Source organism: Mus musculus, chromosome 15, assembly GCF_000001635.26.
Source record: "Mus musculus strain C57BL/6J chromosome 15, GRCm38.p6 C57BL/6J".
Lineage (NCBI taxonomy): Eukaryota > Metazoa > Chordata > Mammalia > Rodentia > Muridae > Mus > Mus musculus.
The window spans coordinates 93051927-93077713 of NC_000081.6; the positions used below are offsets into that span (position 1 = coordinate 93051927).

The 25787-nt window shown below is 41.7% G+C and overlaps 1 long non-coding RNA gene across 1 annotated transcript in view; it reads left to right on the forward strand.

Moving 5' to 3' along the window:
- Gm30085 overlaps positions 1-25581 on the forward strand; it is a 75998-nt gene extending 50417 nt beyond the window's left edge. The window contains exons 4-6 of the long non-coding RNA XR_384349.4: positions 14911-14982; positions 19750-19806; positions 24941-25581. This is a non-coding gene — a long non-coding RNA (predicted gene, 30085). The remainder of the gene's footprint in view (positions 1-14910; positions 14983-19749; positions 19807-24940) is intronic.
- Positions 25582-25787: the final 206 nt, after the last annotated feature.

A 25787-nucleotide genomic window follows, 5' to 3' on the forward strand; every position in this document is an offset into this window, starting at 1 on the left:
AATTGACGTCTATGAGTCACAGTCAAATAACTACTAGAACCACGCTGATTTCCTGTTCATACAGGTATCTTCCCTTTAAAACCCTGCTATGGAGGAAAATATGCAAATCCCATAAGTCATAGAAGCAATTTTATACTAGCTACTGTCTAAAAACACTCTAAGAATATAGGGTGGGCCAGGAGAACCTGACAAACAAAATTATTTTTAAAAAGTGAGGAAGAAACTTTGAATCAGAACCACTAAGTAAGGTCCAGTGGTGTCGACAGGAAAAGCAGATCATACACTAGGACATAAGGCAAGTCTTGCAACGTATAGGAAAGTTGAGGTCATTTTTTTTTGGACTTGATCTGATTTGTAATAAAACTGGAAATGAACAGCACAAAAAACTATGGACTAGGCAGAGTCCAGGGACTCAATAACTCCCAGAAGAATAGCCATCAGATCATAAAAGGAATCAAGGCGGGAAAGAACTATTCCTGGGACCAAGTAAAATAAACTGTCCTCAGAATCAAAAGTCTCATGCTTAGAGGAGGTGGAGGTTGACGGGTGATGCCAGAAGGCAAGCCTGTTTCCCTGGAAGAGATTCCATACTGTTCTGATCATTTGTTGAATCATTTCGCTAGAGAGAATGGAGCCAGAGAGGTTGCTCAGTTATCCAGACCTCTCGCCTCCTGCTGGAGCCTAAACTCCACTACAGGGCCCCAAAGAGTAACTTAAGTGGCCCTCGGACCTCCTCGTTCCTCTTCACCGTGTGTCCATATTGAGTGTGTCACTTTTCTCTGTGTCTCACTGTTACTGGTTTCGTCAACTGGCTCACTAAGGAAAGCTAGCTGAGCCTTGCTGGCTAGGGCCACCAGGATCCAGGCTCTAACCCTAATAACTCCTAGAACACCGATAGTTAAAATTGCTGGCACACAGTCAGTGGCATGGGGTCCCATGCCCGTTCACTTGTGCTTTGGATTTTAACTGTGTCTGTGTGGCAGTCGGTGGCAAAGCCCCAGCTCCTTTGTCACGCCCGTGGTCTTCCAGGGCTTCAACACAAGGTAATTGACCATGGCTGGTGGGAATGTTCTTCGAGCCTATCACTTTAATGAAGAAAGTCAGATGGAAATGATCCTGTGTGATGGAAATATTGGTTCCAGTCGAACAGCTTCAGAAAGATCCCTCTTCCCCTCTGTCAGGCGCTCTAAATTGAGGAAGAGTGTTTATATTTAAAGAGATGAGGGAAGGGCTCCTGGGCCAGTTACTCTCAGCATTTCATGTCTATTGCCATTTCCAGGTGCCCAGAGATATCAAAATGGTTCTTTTCAACGTGTAGCTTTTTTTTACATGCCAATAAGGAGAGACTTAGTTCATATCTTGCCCCCATATATTTTCCATTTTATTTATGAATGCAGGCAGTGACCCACTAAATTGATTTTTTGTAACCCCCATAAATGGTTTGCATAGTCTGCACCCTGCATTTTTCGAAGTTACTGGAAGAGAGCGTGTGAGAAACTTTTAGAAACGACTACCATTTCATTCATTGTTTTTACCCACTGGCCTATAAGGGAAGGCCCTTGCTTTCTTAACCCACACCCATCTTCTCCAAGAGCAATTGATATGAGTCCAGGATGTGGCAATAAGACATTCTGGCAAGAAAAATGTGCTAAGAGGCTGTAGTGGTTTGAATACGTTTGGCTCAGGGAGTGGCACTATTTGGAGGTATAGCCTTGGAGTAGGTGTGTCACTATGGGCGTGGCCTTTAAGACCCTCTTCCTAGCTGCCTGGAAACTAGTCTTTTCCTGTTTGCACTTGGATGAAGCTGTAGAACTCTCAGCAACTCCTGTACCATGCCTGCCTGGATGCTGCCGTGCTCCTGCCTTGATGATAATGGACTGAATATCTGAATCTGTAAGCCAGCCCCAATGAAATGGTGTTTTTATAAGAGTTGACTTGGTCATGGTGTCTGTTCACAGTGGTAAAACCCTAACTAAGACAGAGACCATGCCAGAATTTAAAAAAAAAAAAATGCAAACACCCCCTGGGAAGGGATAAGGTGTAGAAGGGGACACTTCCTTCCCTCATCTTCAAGAAACTCTCTCAAGTACTCACCGGTGTGCTCTTCTCTCTATCAGGGCAGATTTAGGCGGTTCTTCTACACATTTGTGTTGAAACACAAGGTCATAAGGCAAATGGGTGAGCAAAGTCTTTCCACCCTCTTGTGTTTGGGGTTGTTTTCTGAGCCAAAGCTATAACAGAGGGTTTTCAGCTGTGCTGGCAATGACTTCTTTCATCTGGGGAATATTCTTGCAGATTGTATATAGCCTTTCTAAAGTCTCTGCCCTATCTTCCAACCCAGCCCTAGGACTTAAAGACAGTGAGGATGATGTGATGGGTGTATAAATGTATATGTTTGGGAAATGACCTTGTAAGTGCCCTCTGTCTCGTGTTTAGTGGAGATAGTAATCATCTTTGGTCAACATCAATGTGAGGGAAAAACAAACCTAAAGGGATATTTATTCTACCTCCTACCACCACATGTCTATTGCTTCTTAATTTATGTGGCCTACTGTTTAAAAGTCAAAGGTCCATAGGTAATTTTTTTATAGTCTAAACTATCGCTATTAACATAGGCAAATTTGAGAGGACTAGCCAAGCTCAAATAAATACCATTCAATGTAACCTGATTCCAAGGCTTGGGGTCTCTTTAACTTCTCCATAAAAGAAAATACCAGCTTCAGGATGGTAAACACGCCTCCTTCTGCCTCACCAGTCATCAGTGCGTGGTTCTGAGAATGCACCAGCTCAATAGCTGTTGCACCAACAGCAATGAGATGAAAAGTATCTCCCCTGACTACGTGCCAAATAGATTCTAACTCCATATGTTCCAGAGGTAACGGCACCCAGTGTTTATCAGAGCACAACCACCAACAAGCAAATTATAGAATCAAACTAGACGTCTTCATCACACAAGTAACTATGAAGGGATGCTTCATTATCCAAACCACAATAATCACAGGTGGAGGGCAGAAGCAGATGTGTTGGCACCAAGAAAATGAGAGTAAGCCAGGGACCTGGTACCTCTGAGCATTTATTAGATCAGGACCCAGTGCCCCTTGGGGCTCAGGAACAGGGCTACGTCAGAGATCCCAGTGGAACTTTTGTTCTTTTCCACACAGAATCTAGCCATGAGGAGGCAGACGTTCCCTGCCTCGCAAGGCCGATTTTCAAAGTTCTCTAAGCAACTGAAGTATGACAACATCATAAACACTAAAGACAATGATTGTAGCCCGTAGCACCAGACCCAGTGCCTCTGAACAAAGCTAATCCAAGTAGCCACCACTATCCATCCAAGAATGACTTTCAACCTTAAAGTCTCGAAACAAATATGTATGTGACCAGAGGTTTAAGAGCTCTGCTCCCTATCGCTGAGGGCTCTGGGCTGCTTCACTTTATTTTTTTTTTCCATTTTTTATTAGGTATTTAGCTCATTTACATTTCCAATGCTATACCAAAAGTCCCCCATACCCACCCACCCCCACTCCCCTACCCGCCCACTCCCCCTTTTTGGCCCTGGCGTTCCCCTGTACTGGGGCATATAAAGTTTGTGTGTCCAATGGGCCTCTCTTTCCAGTGATGGCCGACTAGGCCATCCTTTGATACATATGCAGCTAGAGTCAAGAGCTCCGGGGTACTGGTTAGTTCATAATGTTGTTCCACCTATAGGGTTGCAGATCCCTTTAGCTCCTTGGGTACTTTCTCTAGCTCCTCCATTGGGAGCCCTGTGATCCATCCATTAGCTGACTGTGGGCATCCACTTCTGTGTTTGCTAGGCCCCGGCATAGTCTCACAAGAGACAGCTACATCTGGGTCCTTTCGATAAAATCTTGCTAGTGTATGCAATGGTGTCAGCGTTTGGATGCTGATTATGGGGTGGATCCCTGGATAAGGCAGTCTCTACATGGTCCATCCTTTCATCTCAGCTCCAACCTTTGTCTCTGTAACTCCTTCCAAGGGTGTTTTGTTCCCAGTTCTAAGGAGGGGTATAGTGTCCACACTTCAGTCTTCATTTTTCTTGAGTTTCATGTGTTTAGGAAATTGTATCTTATATCTTGGGTATCCTAGGTTTTGGGCTAATATCCACTTATCAGTGAGTACATATTGTGTGAGTTCCTTTGTGAATGTGTTACCTCACTCAGGATGATGCCCTCCAGGTCCATCCATTTGGCTAGGAATTTCATAAATTCATTCTTTTTAATAGCTGAGTAGTACTCCATTGTGTAGATGTACCACATTTTTTGTATCCATTCCTCTGTCGAGGGGCATCTGGGTTCTTTCCAGCTTCTGGCTATTATAAATAAGGCTGCTATGAACATAGTGGAGCATGTGTCCTTCTTACCAGTTGGGGCATCTTCTGGATATATGCCCAGGAGAGGTATTGCTGGATCCTCCGGTAGTACTATGTCCAATTTTCTGAGGAACCGCCAGACGGATTTCCAGAGTGGTTGTACAAGCCTGCAATCCCACCAACAATGGAGGAGTGTTCCTCTTTCTCCACATCCTCGCCAGCATCTGCTGTCACCTGAATTTTTGATCTTAGACATTCTGACTGGTGTGAGGTGGAATCTCAGGGTTGTTTTGATTTGCATTTCTCTGATGATTAAGGATGTTGAACATTTTTTCAGGTGCTTCTCTGCCACTCGGTATTCCTCGGGTGAGAATTCTTTGTTCAGTTCTGAGCCCCATTTTTTAATGGGGTTATTTGATTTTCTGAAGTCCACCTTCTTGAGTTCTTTATATATGTTGGATATTAGTCCCCTATCTGATTTAGGATAGGTAAAGATCCTTTCCCAATCTGTTGGTGGTCTCTTTGTCTTATTGACGGTGTCTTTTGCCTTGCAGAAACTTTGGAGTTTCATTAGGTCCCATTTGTCAATTCTCGATCTTACAGCACAAGCCATTGCTGTTCTGTTCAGGAATTTTCCCCCTGTGCCCATATCTTCAAGGCTTTTCCCCACTTTCTCCTCTATAAGTTTCAGTGTCTCTGGTTTTATGTGAAGTTCTTTGATCCATTTAGATTTGACCTTAGTACAAGGAGATAAGTATGGATCGATTCGCATTCTTCTACATGATAACAACCAGTTGTGCCAGCACCAATTGTTGAAAATGCTGTCTTTCTTCCACTGGATGGTTTTAGCTCCCTTGTCGAAGATCAAGTGACCATAGGTGTGTGGGTTCATTTCTGGGTCTTCAATTCTATTCCATTGGTCTACTTCTCTGTCTCTATACCAGTACCATGCAGTTTTTACCACAATTGCTCTGTAGTAAAGCTTTAGGTCAGGCATGGTGATTCCACCAGAGGTTCTTTTATCCTTGAGAAGAGTTTTTGCTATCCTAGGTTTTTTGTTATTCCAGATGAATTTGCAAATTGCTCCTTCTAATTCGTTGAAGAATTGAGTTGGAATTTTGATGGGGATTGCATTGAATCTGTAGATTGCTTTTGGCAAGATAGCCATTTTTACAATGTTGATCCTGCCATTCCATGAGCATGGGAGATCTTTCCATCTTCTGAGATCTTCTTTAATTTCTTTCTTCAGAGACTTGAAGTTTTTATCATACAGATCTTTCACTTCCTTAGTTAGAGTCACTCCGAGATATTTTATATTATTTGTGACTATTGAGAAGGGTGTTGTTTCCCTAATTTCTTTCTCAGCCTGTTTATTCTTTGTGTAGAGAAAGGCCATTGACTTGTTTGAGTTAATTTTATATCCAGCTACTTCACCGAAGCTGTTTATCAGGTTTAGGAGTTCTCTGGTGGAATTTTTAGGGTCACTTATATATACTATCATATCATCTTCAAAAAGTGATATTTTGACTTCCTCCTTTCCAATTTGTATCCCCTTGATCTCCTTTTGTTGTCGAATTGCTCTGGCTAATACTTCAAGTACTATGTTGAAAAGGTAGGGAGAAAGTGGGCAGCCTTGTCTAGTCCCTGATTTTAGTGGGATTGCTTCCAGCTTCTCTCCATTTACTTTGATGGTGGCTCCTGGTTTGCTGTAGATTGCTTTTATCATGTTTAGGTATGGGCCTTGAATTCCTGATCTTTCCAGAACTTTTATCATGAATAGGTGTTGGATCTTGTCAAATGCTTTTTCTGCATCTAACGAGATGATCATGTGGTTTTTGTCTTTGAGTTTGTTTATATAGTGGATTACATTGATGGATTTTCGTATATTAAACCATCCCTGCATCCCTGGAATAAAACCTACTTGGTAAGGATGGATGATTGCTTTAATGTGTTCTTGGATTCGGTTAGCGAGAATTTTATTGAGGATTTTTGCATCGATATTCATAAGAGAAATTGGTCTGAAGTTCTCTATCTTTGTTGGATCTTTCTGTGGTTTAGGTAACAGAGTAATAGTGGCTTCATAAAATGAGTTGGGTAGAGTACTTTCTACTTCTATCTTGTGAAATAGTTTGTGCAGAACTGGAATTAGATCTTCTTTGAAGGTCTGATAGAACTCTGCACTAAACCCGTCTGGTCCTGGGCTTTTTTTGGCTGGGAGACTATTTATAACTGCTTCTGTTTCTTTAGGGGATATGGGACTGTTTAGAAGGTCAACTTGATCCTGATTCAACTTTGGTACCTGGTATCTGTCCAGAAATTTGTCCATTTCATCCAGGTTTTCCAGTTTTGTTGAGTATAGCCTTTTGTAGAACGATCTGATGGTGTTTTGGATTTCTTCAGGATCTGTTGTTATGTCTCCCTTTTCAGTTCTGATTTTGTTAATTAGGATTTTGTCTCTGTGCCCTCTAGTGAGTCTAGCTAAGGGTTTATCTATCTTGTTGATTTTCTCAAAGAACCAACTCCTCGTTTGGTTAATTCTTTGAATAGTTCTTCTTGTTTCCACTTGGTTGATTTCACCCCTGAGTTTGATTATTTCCTGCCGTCTACTCCTCTTGGGTGAATTTGCTTCCTTTTTTTCTAGAGCTTTTAGATGTGTTGTCAAGCTGCTAGTATGTGCTCTCTCCCGTTTCTTCATGGAGGCACTCAGAGCTATGAGTTTCCCTCTTAGAAATGCTTTCATTGTGTCCCAAAGGTTTGGGTACGTTGTGGCTTCATTTTCATTAAACTCTAAAAAGTCTTTAATTTCTTTCTTTATTCCTTCCTTGACCAAGGTATCATTGAGAAGAGTGTTGTTCAGTTTCCACGTGAGTGTTGGCTTTCTGTTATTTTTTTTGTTATTGAAGATCAGCCTTAGTGCATGGTGATCTGATAGGATACATGGGACAATTTCAATATTTTTGAATCTGTTGAGGCCTGTTTTGTGACCTATTATGTGGTCAATTTTGGAGAAGGTACCATGAGGTGCTGAGAAGAAGGTATATCCTTTTGTTTTAGGATAAAATGTTCTGTAGATATCTGTCAGATCCATTTGTTTCATCACTTCTGTTAGTTTCAGTGTGTCCCTGTTTAGTTTCTGTTTCCATGATCTGTCCATTGGTGAAAGTGGTGTGTTGAAGTCTCCCACTATTATTGTGTGAGGTGCAATGTGTGCTTTGAGCTTTACTAAAGTTTCTTTAATGAATGTGGCTGCCCTTGTATTTGGAGCATAGATATTCAGAATTGAGAGTTCCTCTTGGAGGATTTTACCTTTGATGAGAACGAAGTGCCCCTCCTTGTCTTTTTTGATGACTTTGGGTTGGAAGTCAATCTTATCAGATATTAGGATGGCTACTCCAGCTTGTTTCTTCATACCATTTGCTTGGAAAATTGTTTTCCAGCCTTTTATTCTGAGGTAGTGTCTATCTTTTTCTCTGAGATGTGTCTCCTGTAAACAGCAAAATGTTGGGTCTTGTTTGTGTAGCCAGTTTGTTAGTCTATGTCTTTTTATTGGGGAGTTGAGACCATTGATGTTAAGAGATATTAAGGAAAAGTAATTGTTGCTTCCTGTTATTTTTGTTGTTAAAGTTGGCATTCTGTTCTTGTGGCTGTCTTCTTTTAGGTTTGTTGAGGGATTACCTTCTTGTTTTTTCTAGGGCATTGTTCCCGTTCTTGTATTGGTTTTTTTTCTGTTATTAACCTTTGAAGGGCTGGATTCGTGGAGAGATAATGTGTGAATTTGGTTTTGTCGTGGAATACTTTGGTTTCTACATCTATGGTAATTGAGAGTTTGGCTGGGTATAGTAGCCTGGGCTGGAATTTGTGTTCTCTTAGTGTCTGTATAACATCTGTCCAGGCTCTTCTGGCTTTCATAGTCTCTGGTGAAAAATCTGGTGTAATTCTGATAGGCTTGCCTTTGTATGTTACTTGACCTTTTTCCCTTACTGCTTTTAGTATTCTATCTTTATTTAGTGCATTTGTTGTTCTGATTATTATGTGTCGGGAGGAATTTCTTTTCTGGTCCAGTCTATTTGGAGTTCTGTAGGCTTCTTGTATGTTCATAGGTATCTCTTTCTTTATATTTGGGAAGTTTTCTTCAATAATTTTGTTGAAGATGTTTGCTGGTCCTTTGAGTTGAAAATCTTCATTCTCATCCACTCCTATTATCCGTAGGTTTGGTCTTCTCATTGTGTCCTGGATTTCCTGGATATTTTGAGTTAGGATCTTTTTGCATTTTCCATTTTCTTTGATTGTTGTGCCGATGTTCTCTATGGAATCTTCTGCACCTGAGATTCTCTCTTCCATCTCTTGTATTCTGTTGCTGATGCTCAAATCTATGGTTCCAGATTTCTTTCCTAGGGTTTCTATCTCCAGTGTTGCCTCACTTTGAGTTTTCTTTATTGTGTCTACTTCCCTTTTTAGGTCTAGTATGGTTTTGTTCATTTCCATCACCTGTTTGTATGTTTTTTCCTCTTTTTCTGTAAGGACTTCTACCTGTTTGATTTTGTTTTCCTGTTTTTCTTTAAGGACTTGTAACTCTTTAGCAGTGTTCTCCTGTATTTCTTTAAGTGATTTATTAAAGTCATTCTTGATGTCCTCTACCATCATCATGAGATATGCTTTTAAATCTAGGTCTAGGTTTTCGGGTGTGTTGGGGTGCCCTGGACTGGGCGAAGTGGGAGTGCGGGGTTCTGATGATGGTGAGTGGTCTTGGTTCCTGTTAGTAGGATTCCTACGTTTACCTTTCGCCATCTGGTAATCTCTGGAGTTAGTAGTTATAGTTGACTCTGTTTAGAGATTGTTCTTCTGGTGATTCTGTTACCGTCTCTCAGCAGACCTGGGAGACAGATTCTCTCCTCTGAGTTTCAGTGCTCAGAGCACTCTCTGCTGGCAAGCTCTCTTACAGGGAAGGTGCGCAGATATCTTGTTTTTGGACCTCCTCCTGGTCGAAGAAGAAGGCCCAAAACAGGGCCTCTCTCAGAAGCTGTGTTGCTTTGGCAGTTCCCAGAAGCTGTCAGCTTCTGTGGTGCAGACTGTCACCTGTGCAGACTAAATTCCTAAGTTCCAGGGAGTCCTGGAACCAAGATGGCGACCGCTGCTCCTGAGGCTGAGGCCGCCTCCTGAGCCAGGCAGACACCTGTCCTCTGGTCTGGACGGTGGCCGGCTGTCTGCAGCCTGCAAAGGGTACTGCCTCAGCGGCTCTGTGCTTCCGCCTGTCCCAGAAGCTGTCCGGTTCTCTGGCGCACCCTCTAACCTGTTCAGACTAATTTCCTAGGTCCCACGGAGTCCCGGAACCCAGATGGCGACCGCTGCTGCTGAGGCTGAGGCCGCCTCCTAAGCCAGGCGGACACCTGTCCTCTGGTCTGGACGGTGGCCGGCTGTCTGCGGCCCGCCAAGGGTGCTGCCTCAGCGGCTCTGTGCTTCTGCCCGTCCCAGAAGCTGTCCAGTTCTCTGGCGCACCCTCTAACCTGTTCAGACTAATTTCCTAAGTTCTGCTGAGTCCCGGAACCTGCTTCACTTTATAATCATCCGCTTTATCGCCACTGCGTTGTCAGCGTCATCACCACAGCTCCTAGCATGTTTATGTGCTCATGCAGATCTTTATCGGGTCTGGGAAGGGGCTTGGAGGCGTTAATGAGAGCCCTCTGTCTTCTATGAAAAACTCTCATTTGTGGGCCACTTGACCGTTTGTATGGTCAAGGGATTTCAGAGGCCAGGATCATAACTCATGCCAAAGAGACAGCTGATCCAAAGAACCCGTTCAAGAAAGAAAGGCTTCTGACAGCAATGGTTAAAACAAACAAACAAACAAAAAATATCTTTCCAAAATCTACACAGAATGGGGAATCTTAAACAGGCTCATATACAGCTTCGTGCTTATTAAGCAGAGATTAAAGATTTAGAGAGAGAGAGAGAGAGAGAGAGAGAGAGAGAGAGAGAGAGATTCACCCATCTGGATTCTCTGGTTTTGTTCACACAGCTCAAAGTCCAATTTTTGCTAGCTGTACTTTAACAAGAGAGTGGCAATGTCGCCCTGAAAAGACAGCATGGTGCTTTCAAATTGACAAATTGTATGCATGTATCGGTATCTGACGGCATTAAATCACTAAAGCAGGCACTACTTTAATGCAGGCTCATGAGTGGGTTTTAGCATAAAATGTCCAGCGAATCAGTGCTGCCATAAAAGGAAATTGTCAGGGACAGAAACTTTTGTCCTCCAAATAAATAAAAGAATCTCAGTGAAATAGGCTGCCTCATTTCTTCCCTGACTTATTGCTGTCTAATGATCCTGCCTAGAGCCTAGATTTTTACACTTAGTGTTGTGAGGAAAATTCACTCTGCTTTGGCAGGGTGATGTAGTTAACAAGGGGACCGTGATTTTTTTTTCTTGTTAAGTGCACTGTTGATTTGAAAGTTAGAGATGCTGAGACTTTTAAGTCAGCAGGCCATCTTTTTACTTTTCTGGTGAGATTTACAGCCTTCTTTAGGAGCAAAGTATCCCGGTCATCTTAGAAGCATCCCTGGTTCAGCTGGGTCTGCTTCTCTCTCTGAACCTTGTACGACCTTCCCTTTGTCTCTTTTCTGTCTCTTTTGGGCGCTGGCCAGAACCAAAATGTGCTTTTCCTAATACTTTGGGCTTCTTGCTCTTTCTCTCCAGCTGCCAGCTCACCATGTGGCTGCCTGCCCTCCATATGTCTGACCTCCGCTTGAACAGCATCGGGGTTTCTTCTTCTCTGCTCCATTCTCCTCTTCTGGGCAGCTGGTGAGATTTATAGCTTGTCTGCCCTGGCATGGTTTGTTTTGTTTTTTTACTCTAAGAAACTGCCCTTGAGCTTCTGTTTGGGTCTGTTCTTAAACTACGTTATTAATGAGACTAAGAACACCAAGAGGATCTGATTTCCCCCTTTATTGTCTGGTAGTCACAAAGGGACTCCCTAAAATTCTGGTGCCATATTTGGTGGCCTGTACAGGGGTATTTAAGAATTGTCTCTAAAGACAAAAATAGTAGGCTCCTTTGTCTGTCTTGCTTTAGGGCTATAAGATGCTTGTGTGGTACTGTCTCCCAGAGAGGAAGAAAAAACAAGCCTCTTTATTTTGATACCTCTCTTTCTTGGATTGTTTTCTATATCTGTGTCTGACTAATAACCATGTGGTAAGGAGCAAAATAATTCTATATAATTCCCTATTCTCTCTCATTCTCACTCTATCTTTCCTTCCCACCTCCCACCCCCTGCTCCCCACTCCCCAGAGGCTTCTCCTCTTTCCCTCTGTGCCATGGTTACAAAGGAAGCAGGAGACTGTGGATCAAGTTTAGAGGAGGGAGAACAGGTAAGAGACGTGTGGTGTGGTAAGGCTAGACTCTGCTTTAGACCACATGAGGAACATTCTGCACATGGTAAAGTGTCACCCAAGGAGACTAAGGTTCTAAAATCACGATTAACTAGCTTTAACACGTTGACTTCTATTGGACTTAAATTCCCAATAGTGTGGAGAGTCAAGGATCTGTTTGACGTCAGTTCAGACCATGCTCCGGAGAGACAACGTGGACACAAAGGTCACTCTCTCGTTCCCCATTTCTCCATGTGTTTACACAGTAATAGCATACAGGTGTTGGACAAACTGCCCCATGCCTTTCACTCTTCTCATAAGACCATTTCCCAATAACAGGTTTCCCCTGGGAGCCCAGGGTCGCTCAACACAAAATCCAGATGATATCATTCAGGGCTCCCAGTTGTAATGGTGGTCAGGCAGGTGGGTACAAAGGAAAGCTTTGCCAGAAGCCTAGTGCGTGTCAATAAACCCAGCTGGCTTACGAGGAGAGTGACACAAAAAGTAAAGCCCACCTTTGCCCCTTTGTCATGGAAGCTCCAGCAACAGTCCATTGTGTAGAATATATTCAAAATGGCCGCCATGAAACTTCTGGCTCAGCAGCCCCTCCTTCTCTGTGTGTGGCCCCTGGTTTCGCAAATGCCATTCCTCTGTTGCCGCAGAACAAATCTGTAGCTCGTCAAGGAAAATATGGTTGCTCCCATTTATTTTTAATTTCTTCTTGTTTATTTTAAATTCTCTGTGCATATTTGCTTTGCCTGTATATATGTCTGTGAACCACGTGCAAATAGTGCCAAAAGAGGCAAGGGAAGGACATTGGATCCCTGGAAATAGAGTTACAGATCGCTGTGAGCTGCCAGGGGATGCTGGACATTGAACCCACTGGACATTGGTCTTCTAAAAGAGTAGCCAGTGCTGTTTGTTTGTTTGTTTGTTTGTTTGTTTTTGTTTTTTTTCAAGAACCAGGGTTTCTCTGTGTAGCCTTGGCTGTCCTGGAGCTCACTCTGTAGACCAGGCTGGTCTCGAACTCAGAAATCCACCTGCCTCTGCCTCCCAAGTGCTAGGATTAAAGCCGTGCGCCACCACTGCCCAGAGCCAGTGCTCTTAAACTACTGACCCATCTCTCCAGCTCCTGTGGACCATTTTAAGTGAAACCTTGAAAGCCTACAAAGCCCCAATTCACAGATCGACCATTATTTCAAACCAACGTTCTTTTTAAGGATCTGTAATTTGACACTCTGCATTAACTAGAACTATCAGGATATATACATACAATGGCTATTTAGTCTCTTTCCCAATGGTCAAATGTGAGTTAGCCAGTGACTGGCACATACCCCAACAGGTGGCAATTCCAAATCTACAGGAGGGCCATTTATTTTCCCTCAATGGGTGCAGACCTTGTCCACAAGAGTGGACACCCATAGTTATAACTGGGCCATATGAACCTGAGCACAGCATTACTTAAGGTTTTCCAGTTGGTAAGAAATTATCTTGGTTTGGGGTTTCAATTTCTATGATAAAACAAAAGCAACTTGGGGAGCCAATGGTTTAATGTCTATGTCTACTTACAATTCTCAGGTCACAGTCCTTCATCACTGAGGGAAGACAGGGCAGGGACCTGGAAGCAGGAACTGAAACCGAAGCCATGGAGGAATGCTACTTACTGGCTTGCTCCCCATGGCTTGCTCAGGCTGCTTTCAATACCCACAGTGGGCTGGGACCTCCCACATCAACCATCCATCAAGAAAATGTCCCACAGGCTTGCCTACAGGCCAGTCTGGTGACTGCATTTTCTCAGTTGAGGTTTACTCTTCCCAAGTGACTAGCTTGGGTCAAAGTTGACACAGCAATAGACACTAAATGTCAGAGTTGCCTGCTCCATCAATTTCAAATTATAAAGTTTAAGGTGCCAATTTTGGTAACTATTACAAGTGTGTTTCAGCACCTTCTTCTCCATCTGGATTTTCTACCTACTCCAAATTCCACATATACAGCGTGCACATCGGGGCTGGTACTGTAGCTCAGTCACAGAGCACGTGCCCAGCACAGCCATGACGGGGGCATAATCACTAGCACTTCAAAATAAAACCTCTACTGATCTTCCCCCAAATGCACGTCTCTTCCCCTTTTCTGTAATTAGACTTTCTGATCCTTACCACTTATTTCTTCCTTATTCTTCTTCTGTTTTCCCAGCCTGCCCCCAAATCCCACAAAGCCATCAATTACAATGTAAGGTACTGATTCATATATATCCTTAAATGATGCTTTCATAGTAAAAATTGACCTACCACAAGATCCAACTATACTACTTTTGGGCATCTACCCAAAGGGACATTACAGCCTACCACACAGACACTTGCCTATACAAGTTCGTGGCTGCTCTATCCATAGTAGTCAGAAATGGAAACAGCCCAGATGTCCAAAACCGATGAATAGATGATGAAAAGTGTGGTATAGCTGCACAACAGAATATGACTCAAATGTTAAAACATATGAAATTTGCAGGTAAATTGGTAGTGCTATAAACAGTCACCCTGAGTAACTTAACTCAGACCCAGGATACAAATAATGCATGTGTTCTCTTATACAGGGATCAACTCAAGCTTCTATTTTAAGCTTTGGGTGTGTGTGTGTCCATCTGAATAACCACAGGGGTTAGGAAGCTTTTAAATGACCTCGAGGGAAGAAAAGAAATGAACGTGGAAATCGAGTACAGTGGTATACAAAGAAAAGGAGTAAATTAGAAGAGGGGGATGAAGTGGGGAGGGGGAGGGGAGGTCATGGTAAGGCAGGGATGGGAGGGGACATGAGCGATAAAGGTCTTCTGAGATGTCATATGGAAACCCACTGATGTAGAAGCATCCTGAAACACACACGTGCATGACAGAATGGAATCACCATATTGTGGGGGAGACAATGCCTTACTAGACATCGTATGGCACCAAATAAAGCCTTCAGTGTTAGGAATGGATTGCATCTTATTGAGTTGCTGGCTAAAAGGGTTGCATAAACTCCCCAAAACATTTTGGCTATTGCCGAAGCTATTGGATGCTCTCCATAACCTGCTGGTGAGACCCCAACGCTGACGCCGCAACTTACTTATATCGGCAAACATGGAGAAATAGAGGTGGTGCCCAACTGGAATGGCATCCCACATATGAAATGTGATTAAAATAACACAACACGTATGTTCTTCAGTTGTATTTTCATTACAGGTGAAGATGGTTGTATGATTTTTCTCCTTCGGTGAACCACAGCCCTGAGACAAACTCAAGTTTCTTTGTGAGGTATGTGACCTGTCCTACAGAGACTATGCACCGGTGACAGGGCACTGGTGACAGACAGGCCAAAGAAATCATTGCACCAAAATCCAGCTGAGTGAACCTATGGGTTTACTAGTTACTTCTAGGAACACAGGGGACTCAAAGGCAGCCACATCGCTGAAAAGCCTACGCTGGCAGGAGTAGAGTTGAGAAAGTTCCATCCCTTTCAGGCAATCAGCCAGTTGGAGACTCTCTTCTCCCCAGCTATTGATACTTGCAGATACAACTTTGGGGAGGGTCCTGTCCCTCTTAACTTTCGAATGCTTCCTAAAGCCATAGGTCCCCTCGGAGGGAATGTTTCAGTCCTGAGGAAGTTGCTGTACAATGTCATGTTAGCTCATTAGTTCTTTAATATGCTATGGAACTCTCCTTGATGATATGTAATGTGGCATTGTGTGGCAACACTTATGAGTGACGTTGAACCAAAGGTCAGGGGTTGATACATTATTGACAGGATGGTCTGTACTGATATTTTGATTTTCCATTACACTAGTTCAGCCTAACTGGCTTTGGAATTACACACATTTGAAAACCGAGGTAGCTGTAACTGGGTGTTTTTGCAAGAAACAACTTTTGAGAATTGTATTGTTTTCTATAAAAATCAATCTATTAAAAGTTACAATAGTATCCAGGGCTCTGAAGAGTGCATTACATTTTTACAGCATTTTCTGGTTATTTCGTCTGCTAATTTGTGGAGAGTTGATCAGGATACCCTTGTGCCTTTTTATTGTACCCTGATTTCAGGATGATTTGCCCTTTAATCCTTTCTTGCTCTTATATTTGCACTTTCCCCTGCTACTGGAGTTCTTCAAATCACTTTTACTTTATCTAATTTCTATTTATGTCAAAGAATAAGTTTGACTGCACTTATCCGTTGTTTGTCCATTTTCTGAATCAGTGATATATTCTTGTGCCTCTATGTGCTTTTCTGTGTACATTTCACTCATTCTGCTATCTTTAAAGCCTCTTGAGTTATATGCTCAACTATTTCATACTATTTTTGTTTACATATTTAAGACCGCATCTCTGAAGATGCCACCTACCTAAACCTTTCAGATATTAATACACAGAGGTTTCATTATTGTTTTTAAACATTCCACAGTTTTAATCCATGTATTTCCTTTGAGCTAAGAGTTATTTAGAATACAATATTATAATTTCTAAAAGGAAAGGGCTTTGGTTATTTGTTCTGTTTTTTTTCCTTTGTTTTCTGTTTGTTTGTTTTGTCTTTTGCTTAAAACTTTCCAAGTTTAGTTATATTGTGATTAAAGATCTCTCTCTCTCTCTCTCTCTCTCTCTCTCTCTCACACACACACACACACACACACACACACACACACACATATGCAAGCACATGCACACACTGCCCATGCATGTGTTGTATATTTCTTTCTCCACCTGTTTAGTTCATCATGATGGTTTTTGCCAGTTTTTGACACTGGATCTAGGACAGTTGAAAATGAAACATGTTGTTTATTCATGTGACACACATTCTCTTACAGATATGTGTAGATACAAAATACAAGTTCATTGGCATCGATGTTAATTTGTCGATAGCAATTTGGTCCACCTACCAGTTTATTAAAGTCTCCTGTTTTCTCACTTGCTAAGGTTTATCTTCAAGTGTCTATAGAGCATTTTTAGAGCAAGCCATAGGGGATGCTGTGGCAGTGCTGCTGTTGCTGACGCTGCTGCAGATGCACATTTATTGATTGCCCTCTCTGTGCCAGAAAACAGGTTATTTCCTTGGCTAGAGGGTGTTGTCTTACCACTAGTAATATATATATATATGCACTAATCCTTTCTCTAAACTGATATAGTGCCTCCAAATTAATTTCCAAACTTGGCTTTGTCCCACTCAAATCTCCATGCACCATGACCAAACATTAAAGCCAAACTTTGAAAACAGCAGGTAACACAGCTTCAGATTCACAGAAAGCAGGAAAGTTTATTTTTAAGAGTAACCAAGGAAGGCCTTTGCACAGACTGGAGTTGTAAATGCACTAACTAGCTGTGAGAACGAAAGACTAATGCCATATAGTATGCCATATAATATTCCTTGTTTTGAGAGAAAATGCATAGCTATAACTATTCAGATAACATTAATAATTTGGATGATTTATAATATAAAAGATATACAGTTAACAATGAAAGTTCCCTTCTATAGGTCAGCTTTCATTCCTCTCCCTGTCGATATCGAATGTCAATATTTGGTGGGCATCCTGTTTATTTTGGTATATACGTACTATGTCATTTAAAATAATAACCATATACTAAAAAGAAAGATCACCTTGTTCTGTATAATTGCCATGTGCCAAGTGTGGATCTATGACTGTTTATTGATAATTAATAGATATTAATGCCTAGCTTCTCACTTTCTTCAAACAATAGTGCAGTAAGCATTTGAGGAGCTAAACAAATTCATGCAAGCTCGTGGGAGGACTTTGGTTGACAAGTCTCAAGTATGTCCAGATGTAGCCATGACCCTATGCATCAGAGGAGAGTTATGGAAGTGGTCCAACGCATATGTAGATGGCATTGTCCTGCTACAATGTCAAAAGGTTGGACAGCCCTGAAATCGTAATTCAATGGACCCCATTTTATTCCCCCTTTTCTTCAGCCTTCCCTAATAGACTTTTTCCTCCTGAGGCTAGTCCACTTTACTAAACACATCCAAGGGATCAGAGAGCATCCTGTTCTCTCATCCACACCAGGAATAACAGACATTGCTTCCACACTGGTTGCTAAGGCAGAATCCGAGACTCTTTCTGATTTGACTGGTCTGGACTGTGTGTCCATTTCTGCATCATCAGCACCATGCCCAGAGAGGTAGTCTCTTCACTGACTTCAGGCATACACAGTCCTGTGGAGCTGTGATAGAGACCCCCTACCAGAAGAGTTTTGATTGCCAAACAGAAATAACATACTATTGGCATGAGTCTCCACCAAAGAGCGTTATTCGTTTCAATAGATCAAAATCAAATTACCTTCCAGAAAGGCTGTGTAATTTACAGTACCACCAACCATGTGTGAAAGTAGCTGCTTCCCAATACCCTCGCCAATGTTTTCTAATGTTTATATTTTACTCATAGTTACCTAATTTCAAGTTTATGAGTGTCTCTTCATGTGTTTATTGGCGTTTGGTATTTCTCCTGTAAATTGCCTATTTATATAGCCTCTACACACATTTTTGAATGATTTATAGACACCCCATATATGCTCTACACAATAATCAATCAACCATTAAATGTGTTGTGAAGAGTTCTCGCAGCATGTTACACGTCTTTTAAATTTATCGCGATTTTTATTGTGCAGAGATGATTTTTAATTTTTATGAGCATTTGTGTGTCAATCATTTTCTTGTATGGCTTCTGGCACTTATGTCCTATTAGGACAGCCTTTTCTGCTTATAGTGTTATAAATATATACTGCATGGTCATCTCCCGAACACTTCTAAGTTCCTTCGGTCTTCAGCTACTCAACTCATTTGATGTTTATTTGTATGGTGAGTAGAACGGAAGAGTAGGCTTTTTCTTTTTCTAAATCAAAATCCTATTTCCTAGCATTATTTATTGCCTAGGTTACACTTTCCCATGAGTTTGAAATCTACCTTCATTATAACCTATATTGAAACAGATGCTACTTAAATCTGCTCGGCTCCCTACTGCATCCATCCCCACTGCAGTCTACCAAACTGTTTGCTCTTTTGTTGTTTCTTAATTAGCATACATAATCATGGGTTTTATTATGATATCATGGTATGTAAACATGTATACTCATATTCATGCTCTCTGATGTTGTACTGACTCCCACCAGTCCCCTCCCTGTCTTCTCTCAAATAATTTCCCCTCTGCTTTCATGTAGTATATATTAATATAGTCATGAAATGTATTAATCTAGATCCCAAATAGTTTTAACATATTTGTTTTTGTGAGTCTTACCTAAGATACTTGATCTGATGACCTCCAGTTTCATCTAATTTTTTGCAAATGTCTTAATTTCATTTTATTTATGACTGAATGATATTCCATTGTATATACGTATCATAATTCCATCACGTTTCCATCTATAATGTAGATATAAGTGTCTATGCTGATTCTATATCTTCGGGACTGTGACTGGTGCCACAAGACATGGGTGTGCAATTGTTTATGGTATGAGGACTTAGACTCCTCTGCAGGAGTAGCATAGTTAAGTTATATAGCTCAAGACTTAACTCATTGCCATAACACCTGAGACTCTCAGGTATACTCATGATTATTTTCCAGCCTTCTTACCCATTTTCTAGCTCTTGCTTGGGATTTTGGTGAAATCAAATGTAGGTTCTACCAAATAGATGGAATTTTAGAACACAGCTTCAGTCTTCTTTTTTCCTCTTCCTGGAATGACCTACCTTCCTTCTCCATCCATCCCTTAGCACTCAGCTCAGTCAAAGCTATAGCAACCAGTTCTTTAACCCCAGGTCGTGTCCCCCTATGCTCCTTGCCAATCACCTTCCCTTGCTTTAGACTGACAGAGTAACAGTACCTTCTTCCTAATCCCCTGTAAAAGACTTTGATTCTCTTCTTTAAGCTATTCATATTCAGAAAAACATTTAGTTTATTTATTGTTATTGATGATCAGAGATTTGCCCCTGGCCTTGGAGGAGTTTCCTCATCCAACATGGCCCACCTAGCTCATCACCCAGGCTAACTGATACAAGAGGATATAAACTCATCTCTTTGCTTCCAGGTAGTGCCAAGTCTATGAAGTAAGTCACACAACAGAGGATCCCAGGCCACACCCTTGGTAAGTAACTTCCCTCTATCTCCCTCCTTCCTTTCCTCCTCTATTCAAACCATGCTTCCTCTGTAAACCATGGGAGTCAAGTCCTTCTCAGGCTCTGTTCCCACAAGACCCAGCCCAACACTCCATCTGGCAGCTGTGCTATTTCTCTATGAAGCAAAATGTCTCCAATTATTTTTATCTAAATTTAATGTCTGGGGAGATGAAGTCAGGAGCTAGAGAGATGGCTCAGCACTTAAGAGCACTGGCTGCTCTTCCAAAGGACCTGGGTGTGATTCCTAATAACCATAGGACAACTCACAACCATCTGTAATTCCACTTACAGGAGATCTGATGCCCTCTTCCAGTGTCTGTGGGCAACAAGCACACACATCATACACATATATACATGCAGGCAAAATACTCATATATATATACAAAATTTTAAATACTTGCTGTCTTGATCATCTAAATCCCTTCCCACTCCTGAACATGATGCCATGAGATCTTGTCTACCCTGAGGGACAGCTCCTTTGTCACACGCAGTCCCCACATCTGAACCTATGTTCCCATGTCCAGTACTCACCTTACCACTCTAGCTGTATTTGACAGAATTGGTGATTCCCTCTTGATAATACTGTCGCCTCTATCCACCAGCCAACACACTATCTTATCAGTCTTCCTCGATCTCTTTCCACTGTCCTCAACTTTCAAATTTCTAAATGTTTTATCTTTGAAACTTGATCTTCGAGCTTCTGCTTTTTCTCTCACAGGACTCCCGGGTATGGATTGTCTCACGTGATAACTGATACTCTCAGACTTCCAACTCCACCCTGGATCCTCTCTGATCCCTAGAACTACAGTCCCATTCTATCTATAGTCATACTAGCATAAGATAGATAGATAGATAGATAGATAGATAGATAGATAGATAGATAGATAGATAGATATAGATAGATGTGTGTGTGTGTGTGTATTCAAATGCCAACAGACATATCAGATTTAATATGTTTAAGGCAAATGCACAATCGATGACCGTGCCCTAGCCCAGACATGCTTCCCTTCCTACACCTGTACTTCCTTAGTTCAGTAAATATCAGCCTTCCTTTTTCACTGCATAAAATATAAAGTTTGAAATTGTTATGTCTTTCATTCTCCCGTGCTTCCTGCACAGAATTTATTGAGAAATCTAGCCAACGTCAACTTTCAAAGTGTGTGCTGAATCGATCTTTTTCCAGTCATCGCCTGCAACACCTCCTTCACCCAAGCCTCCTTTACTCCCGACCTAAGTATCTGTCCTCTTTCCATACCTTTGTACCTTATCATCTATTTTCAACAGGCTATCCAGAGTGACTTCTCTAAAGTCAGTCCACACCACTCCTTCCATAAAGTATTTCCAGGGGGATGAAGTTGTGGCTAAAATCCTAGTGTCTTAGTTACTTTTCTCTTACCATGACATATCACCACGACCAAAGCAACTTACAAAAGAAAACATCCAAATTTGAGGCTCACAGCTCCAAAGGGTTGGAGTTCATGACCACCATGGTGGGGAGCATGGCAGCAGGCAAGCAGACATGGCACTAAAGCAGTTGCTGAGAAACTACCTTTGAGCCTCAGAGAAAGACAAAGCCCACCCCCAGTGATACACCTTCTTCCATAAAGCCCCACCCACCTCCAAATCCTTCTCAAACAACTCCAACAACAGGGGACCAAATATTCGAATAAACAAACCTGTGGGGGCCATTCTTATTTAAACCATCATGAGGAGAATAGTCAACTTGTGATCAGGTCCCAGATTCTTATGGTGTCTCCATCTCTCATCTGTAACGTGGATATGCTGGTAGTAAGAGACACTTCTCAAAACTGCCATGAGATTTCAATTGGGCTGTGTTCAATAACATATAGAGCAAGATCTGGTGCTGGACTCTGATAAAACAGTGGCCTCTTTCAGTCATTTTATTTTATCTCTCGTTCTGTTCTATTCTATTCTATTCTATTCTATTCTATTCTATTCTATTCTATTCTATTCTATTCTATTCTAGCTAAATTTAGCCAGTGTACCTTGGGATGCTCAGCTGAACAATGAACACACCAAGCCTATTCCATGTCTTCTATTGATGGGAATACGCAGTTTATTGCCTCGCCACCTTTCGGTTCCCAGTGCAGAACTACCTTATCATGCGGTTCCCACAGAGAATGAATAAGGCGACAACCCACACCCCAACATTCCTTCCCCACCAGCCTGCTACACTCTTGTCCATATTGTCTATTTCTAGCACCCCAAGGAATCCACTTGTGCTCCGTCGCTGTTCTAGCCCATAATGGCACAAGCTCTTTAAGAAGAGGTTTCCTTTTGTTTTGTTTATAGCTTAGAGTGGCCCCAGGGAACTCTGGGTATTTGATAAAGATCTACTGAGCGAGTGAATGAGGAGACTATTAAAACCCTTTAAGTATTTCACTGGCCTGTGAACTAGATAGGAATTAGGAAAGAGCCTGTAAGAATGGACAGGGTGAACCCCACTACTGAAGAATCACAGTGAATAGAATTGGCAGCAGAGGGCGTCAGAGAGCGTTTTGGGGAGATTATTTTGAAATACTTGTCCAAGTGAAAGGCTGCATGGGACGGAATAAACACACAAGCAAAGAAACCCAGGGCAGGCCGTTGGAAATCTGGCTTTGCTATTAGGAGTTGAACTGCAACCATGTTTGAAACCATGCTTTGAACGAAGGTCCCATTAGAAGCCACAGGTTAGAATGAGGCAGAGAGGGAAGACTAGGGTCTAGCCCATGCTAAGCAGCACTTACATGTGGGAGCATGCATCCACTGTAAGTGTGCAGATGAAATAGATAAGAATAGGGAAACTGAGAAAATGGGGGATTTACCTGCCAGTGTGGACCCTGGAGGTCCCTGGGCTCGTCTCCATCCTCCACATGGCCTTCTGGATCCGATGCCTATCTCAGGACCACATAGATTCTCTACCTTCCATGTAGCTGGTTAGACTCATATGGTCTCACTACCTTTTGTCTTCTCTTTCAAGACTGGCTTCTCTAATGGTTTTCTAAATCGTTTTTTTAAAGTTTCACTAATCCTTCTTTGTTCTGGACACACAATTCTGTGGTCACTGCTTCTCCACAATCCATAACTGAAACCTTTTTCTTCTGTTCAGCAGCAGCAGCAACGCCTTCACAACTGAGAGTCTTCTTCTGCCAGCTCTACCTTCTGGCTTAAGAAGTGACCCTCTTCTCAGAAGGTCTCCAGCAGTAGGAGATATATATATATATATGCATGCACACATATACACATATATCTATACATACACACACACACACATATATATATATATAATAGTATATATCTTGTTTGTTTCAGATGCCCAAATTTGAGATTTATGACAATATTCTCAAGGAATGCAAGATAAGTGAAAAATACAGTCTCCAATGTAATATTCAATGTTCATATATATGCCATATTAGAAATTACAAGCAATGTGCAAAGCAAGGAAGTCAACAGACTCTGGGCATGAACACTGCCTCCCGGGGAATGGGGGAGTGTATGTATGGCAATAAGCACAAATAGTATGCTGTGTTGAAATAAGGGCTACCTCATTTATAGCATTTGTATTCTAATCCTTTTGTTACCAGGCATACAAGGTGGGAGCACCTCTTCATGGCTACTAGTCTACACACTGTCACACTGAAGACCAATGTAAAGGGAGTGTATTCATATAGAAATAGTAACTGTCTGAGGCCTGGAAGAGCATGACTCTGCTAACGTGCTAACGTGCTAACGTGCTTTCAGTTAACAGAACATCAAGTCTGTTTCATTCCTCATCTCTTCACAACTGTTTGTGTGCATGTGTGTACAAGTGCGAGAATGAGTGCATGTATATGCATGAGTGCATGTGTGCATGTGTGTGTATGATATAGATAATTCTTTAACTTTGATCATTCCTTCCATACATAGATGCTTATTGTATATTTTCACATGCTAAGCACTACGATCAACTCGATGTCTCCCAAGTCAGACTTGGCTGACTACTGGAGAAAGGACACAAAGAGCACATCGCTGCTCCTTATCTAAATGCGCAACGTGAAGAAGAAAGAATGCTGTAGGTGGGAAGGTTTAAGCAGGAAGGTGATGCTAGCAGATAGAGGAGAGAAAGGAAAAAGTTAACCAAAACTAAGACCATAAGGAAATATCACACAGGGACATTTGCTTATCCATTTATTTATGCAGGGAGCACAGTTTGCTTCATATGTAGTGTGAATGTATCAAGACTAGTGGAGTAAATAAGCCAAAAAAAAAAAAAGTGCAGTCTTTTCACATGATCTCCAGTATACTGAAAGAGAAAATATCCATTCAATAGGCCCAGGAAACAATCCTCACGAAGGCGCATACGCAGAACATCTAGGGGCATAGGACAGGTGTGAAATAACAACGGCCTTATTTTCACCGTGTTCTATCTGTCCTTATATGTGTCAAAGCAAAATGCCTTAGACACTTTAGTCTGGTTGCATCATCTTTCCATCTCCACCACTTCCCATCATCCTCTCCGTTTTTTGTCGGTTCCCATCATCCTCCCCGATTCTGCCAGTCCCCATCATCCTCTCTGCTTCTGCTGTTTCCAGTGAGCACTCAGCCTTTCACGTTCTCTATGTAAAGTGTCTTCTCTCTCTGGTTCCCCGCAGCATTCCTGTTCTGTATCTCTCCCTCTCAGTAGTTGGATTTTTATATACTTAAGTTTGAAGGACTTTTCAAATATGTTGTTTTGAGGTTGCTGAATTTCCATGACATGTCAGCTCAGTTTTCTGTAAAATTTTGAAAATATAGTATTCAATGTTTTAAAAAATATGTAACAGCTTTTCTCTTCACTTTAATATTTTGAAATAGAGTAGGTGTCGTGATGATTCCCCGGAGTTCATGGAAGCTGTTTAGGCTTTCAGTGTTTTATTCTACATGAGCCTAACTTTGAAATTTTTGATCTGTTTACTTATCTGTTTCCAAATTAATCCCCTCTTCTGTACCCAACCTACCATTAATCCAATGCAGTGATTACCCTTAGATTGTATTTGTCATCCTAGAACTTTCATTTATTACATTTTTGGAAGGTTTCCAAATCTCTATCCAAGTTTTTTTTTACCACCTTCCTCTTCTTAGGTTTAATGAAAATGATTCACAACAAAGAGAGGAAGAGAACAGAGTCAGAGACTAAAAATCACCACTACCACGCGTGAGCGCTGACTTTCCCACGCCCTCGTAAAGACAGTAAGGAGGCCCTGTTGTGATTCAGTAATACCATGGCAATCCGAAGCTGTCTACGCAAATGCAACATCAGCAAATAATGCTCAAATTCTTTCAGAAAGAACCCTTCCTAAAATGAGCCAAGAAGAAACATAAAAACAAATTAGCCTGATTGGGGGGGGGGGGGTGAGAGACGACAAAACTGTCGCTTAAAAACGTCCTACAAACCAAAGACCTGGTAATCTGTGAGTTCAAGGCCAGCCTGGATTCTATCATGAGGCGAAGACCATGGGGTTAGATGGCAAAGTAACCATGGGTGTGGAGCCATCCACTGAAGCATAACTTATCAGCACCTACAAAGAAAAGTGACTTCCTCTGTGAGCAGCCACCAACTGTGGGTAGATCCTCAGCGACGGGGAGGCATTGCGAGACCATCTCTGGTCCGTGAGTTTGTTTGTTTGTTTGTTTGTTTGTTTGTTTGTTTGTTTAAAATTACCTCCAAAGCATATGTAACTTCAGTGGTAAAACCTACCAAACATGTCATTTAATAATATTCATCTAACTTGAAAATTAATCCAAGTATTTCAGAAAACAAAGCAGGAATAATCTTTCCTTATACTTTCCTCCTTCCTCTCTTCCTCCCTTCCTTCCTTCTTTCCTCCCTTCCTTCATTTCTTTCTTTAGTCCACTGCTAAGAATCAAACTGAGGCCTTTATAATTAAGAAAATGCTTTGCCATTGATATATATTCTAATATGTAATAT